This window comes from Chelonoidis abingdonii, chromosome 2 (assembly GCF_003597395.2).
Source record: "Chelonoidis abingdonii isolate Lonesome George chromosome 2, CheloAbing_2.0, whole genome shotgun sequence".
Lineage (NCBI taxonomy): Eukaryota > Metazoa > Chordata > Testudines > Testudinidae > Chelonoidis > Chelonoidis abingdonii.
In genome coordinates, this window is record NC_133770.1 from 137,659,175 (window position 1) to 137,663,574 (window position 4,400).

General features: G+C 44.9%; 1 pseudogene; it reads left to right on the forward strand.

Annotated features, from left to right (window-relative positions):
• Positions 1-1,726: 1,726 nt before the first annotated feature.
• LOC142046261 (uncharacterized) lies at positions 1,727-3,856 on the forward strand (annotated as a pseudogene).
• Positions 3,857-4,400: the final 544 nt, after the last annotated feature.

Genomic DNA, 4,400 nt, shown 5'->3' on the forward strand with positions numbered 1-4,400 from the left:
AATGTCTGTTAGTCTATAAGGTGCCACAGGATTCTTTGCCGCTTTTACAGTTTATTAGACAAAACGTGTGAGAGACACTGGCCAAGGTAAAAGTGGTCCTTGCAGAGCTATGTTTCATTCAGTCAATGGGAGTTTTGTCACTCACTTCAAATGGGGCAGGACGCTAGCTTCAAGTTATTCCTGAAAAATATGCACATTCCCTAGGTAGCAAAGGTCTGAATCTCACAGATACAGCAGTTCACCACCTGAATCAGAATATAGCCCAAAATGTTGATGGCTGGTCTGTCTCAATATAAAGGGACTAAAATGTAAAGAAAAATCATGTAGAAGGTATTTTAAGGGGAATTCAATTAATTAGTCCAATTAACATGTTTGCAGAATTGTTGGAGCTTTGTTGGTCCCAGAATATGAGGGAGAAAATGTAGGTGAGGTGATATCTTTTATTGGACCCACTTCTGTTGGTGGAAGGGACAAGATTCCAAGTGTCATAGGGCTCCTCCTCAGGTCAGGCAGAAAAGCTTATCCCTTCCACCAACAGAAGTGGGTCCAATAAAAGATATTACCTCACCTCCCTTGTCTTGCTTACATATCACATGTGGCAGATATCAAGGTGATTTTTGCACCATAAAAAAATATTTAAATACAGTGGGCCAGAGCCTAAGTTGACATACATTGGTGTGACCTCATTGACTTCAGTGCAGTTGTACTGATTTACACCAGTCAAGGATCCAACCCAGTGACACTTTACTATATAAATATGTGAATAAAATTACCACTATTGTCTGTGATTTCATGGCACAAAACTATGAGAATGGTTTCCATGCTTGTATATTTTCAGGGCACTGTACAAAAGCTTTGTTCAGGCTTGAGAGCTTAGTTCCTCTCATTTTAAGCACAGTTAGCTGAGTCACATACTTAAGTCTATCAAGCATTTATAGCTTGGCTCTTATTTTAAAGGTTGATTGTTATGCCCTGAAATTTTATTTTCCAAAATCCCACAAATATCACAGCCTTTAATTTTGTTTTCATTATTAAAATAGAAAATGGAAGTACTTTGTTTCATCGCCCACAATCTCACAACTACAAATTCCCCAGTTATTTTTGTCCCTGAATTGGCACAGAATATTTTCAAAGGCATTTTAAAAAAACAAGCTTGGTTTCTGTGCCCACGCTTGTCAGGTATGTCTGCTCAAAACAAGATAAATCTTGGTATAATCATAGCAAAGACCTTTTTCTTCTGAGACACTCTAAAAATAGTTTGTTTTATAAAAAAATTTCCAGGTCTTTATTTAACACAACATATTGTTTCTTGAAGAAAAGAGAAGCATTACAAACAATTAAGGGTGCCCCCATTGCTACCCTTTGGTAAAAGGTTTCAGAGTAGTAGCCGTGTTAGTCTGTATCTGCAAAAAGAACAGGAGTACTTGTGGCAACTTACGCCTGGTCTACACCACGCGTTTATACCGAATTTAGCAGCGTTAACCCGATTTTATGCTGCACCCGTCCACACAACAAAGCCCTTTATATCAATATAAAGAGCTCTTAAAACCGATTTCTGTACTCCTCCCTGACGAGGGGAATAGTGCTGAAATCGGTATTGCCAGGTCAGATTAGGATTAGTGTGGCCACAGTTCGATGGTATTGGCCTCTGGGAACTATCCCACAGTGCACCATTGTGACCACTCTGGAAAGCCATCTGAATTTGGATGCACTGGCCAGGTAGACAGGAAAAGCCCTGTGAACTTTTGAATGTCATTTCCTGTTTGGCCAGCGTGGAGCGCTCACCAGCACAGGTGACCACGCAGAGCTCATCAGCACAGGTAACAATGCAGTCTCCTGAGAATCGAAAAAGAGCTTCAGCATGGACTGCACGGGAGGTACTGGATCTGATCACTGTATGGGGAGAGGATTCTGTGCTAACAGAACTCCGTTCCAAAAGACGAAATGAAAAAACATTTGAAAAAATTTCCAAGGCCATGATGCAGAAAGGCCACAGCAGGGACTCAGTACACTGCCGTGTGAAAGCTAAGGAGCTCAGACAAGCCTACCAGAAAACCAAAGAAGCAAATGGAAAGTCCGGGACAGGGCCAAAAACATGCCGCTTCTATGCTGAGCTGCATGCAATTCTAGGGGGTCCACCACCACTACCCCACCCCTGTCTGTGGATTCTGAGATAGGGGTGGTAATCGCAGCCATGGCTGAGGATTCTGTGGGTGGGGAAGATGAGGAGAAAGAGGAGGACGAGCTTGTAGAGAGCGCACAGCACTCTGTTTTCCCCAACAGCCAGGAGCTTTTCCTCAGCCTGATGGAATTACCCTCCCAGCCCTCCTAAGCAACTATCTCAGACAATGAAGCCATGGAAGGGACGTTTGGTGAGTGTACCTTGTAAATATAAGACATGGTTTAAAAGCAAGCGTTTTTTAGTGATTAATTTGCCCTGAGGACTTGGGATGCATTTGCGGCCAGTACAGTTACTGGAAAAGTCTGTTAACATGTCTGAGAATGGAGCGGAAATCCTCCAGGGACATCTCCATGAAGCTCTCCTGGAGGTACTGCAAAAGCCTTTGCAGAAGGTTTCTGGGCAGCGCTGCTTTATTCCGTCCTCCATGGTAGGACACTTGACCACGCCATGCATGTAGCAAGTAATCTAGTATCATTGGATGACAAAGCCTAGCTGTGTATGGTCCCGGTGATTGTTGGCATTCAAGCAACATCCGTTCTTTATCTCGCTGTGTTATCCTCAGGAGAGTGATACTGTTCATGGTAACCTGGTTGAAATTCAGGAATTTCAGAGGTGGCCATTCCTACTGGGCTGTTTGCCTGTGGCTTAAAAGAAATCCTTCTCTGCAGGTAGCCAAGGGAGGGAAGGTGGGGGGGCACGATTGGTGCTGAGCTTTTCCGCATTTGGCTAGCAGGGATCTTTCCTGCTACCAGCCACGCGGTTGCGAGGGGGGGGGTGTTTAGCAGTGATCTTCCATGATACCAGCCATGGGGTGGTTTCTGCTGCTGCACGTTAACAAGACAGAAGCAGCACTCAACAGGCTTTGCTTGCTATTTGGGAAAGGAGGGCGCTGGATAGATGAAGGCTGCAGAAGATGAAAGACAATGGCTTACCATGGCCGCATGAAAGCCGAATTCTGCTGCCTGGACCTGCGTCTGTGATCTGTAACACCAAAGCCACAGGCACTCAATATTAAGATGCAAAATGCGACCTTGTAGTGAAAATACATGTGCTATGTAAGGTGAATAGTGTTGTTCACCATGAAAGAGTATGACCATTGTTCTCTAAAATGTATCTTTAAAATACTTCTCTCCCTTTTTTCCCCTCCCTCATGCAGCTGCAAATTTTTCAAGCCTCCCTACTTCGTCCCGAAGGCTATCTCAGATAAGGTGGCAGAAAAAAAAGACGCGAGAAGAAATGTTTTCGGAAATCATGGAAGTGACCCGCAATGAAAGAGCTCATTTGAATGTGTGGAAGGATGTGGTAGCAAAGTACAGGAAAGATGCCAGTGACCGTGAGGACAGGAGGCACCAATGTGAGGACAGGAGTGATGTTTGAGATGAGAGGAGAGATGCTCGAGATGAGAGGTGGCGGCAGGAAGATCAGCAGTGGCAGGATACAACTCTGGGGCTGCTGCATGATCAAATTGACATGCTCTGGCGTATGGCGGCGCTTCAGGAACGGCAGCAGGACCACAGAGTGCCGCTGCAGCCCCTGTATAACCACCCTCCCCGCTCACCATGTTCCTTAGCCTCCTCACCCGGCAGATGAGTAAGAACTCGTCGGGGTAGGCTCCGTGTACCCTCCCACTCCATCCCAGTGAACAGCTCAACCAAAAGGCTCTTATTATTATGAAATTCTTTTAGTGGCCTTTTCCTTCTCTACTATTCTCCTCCCAAATCCCACTCGGGATACCTTGTCAGTTCTCTCCCTCTTTTTATAATTAAATAAAGAATACATGATTTTTAAATGAAAGTGACTTTATTTCCTTAGAAAGCAAGCTATGATCGAAGTGTGTGGGGGTGGCTTACAGGGAATGAGTCAATAAAGGAGGGGTGGTGGTTTCATCAAGGAGAAACAAACACAGTCACACTGTACCCTGGCCAGTGATGAAACTGGTTTTCAAAGCTTTTCTAATGCGCACCGCTTCCTGGTGTGCTCTTCTAATCACCCTGGTGTCTTTAGAGAAGCTAATTGTGGAGCACACAGCTGTGGAGCACACAGCAAGCAGCAATGACAATGGGGACATTGGTTTGGCTGAGGTCTGAGCTAGTTAGTAATGTGCGCCAGCGTGCCTTTAAACGGCCAAATGCACAATTCTACCACCATTCTGCACTTGCTCAGCCTGTAGTTGAACAGCTCCTGACTACTGTCGAGGCTACCTGTATGGCTTCATGAT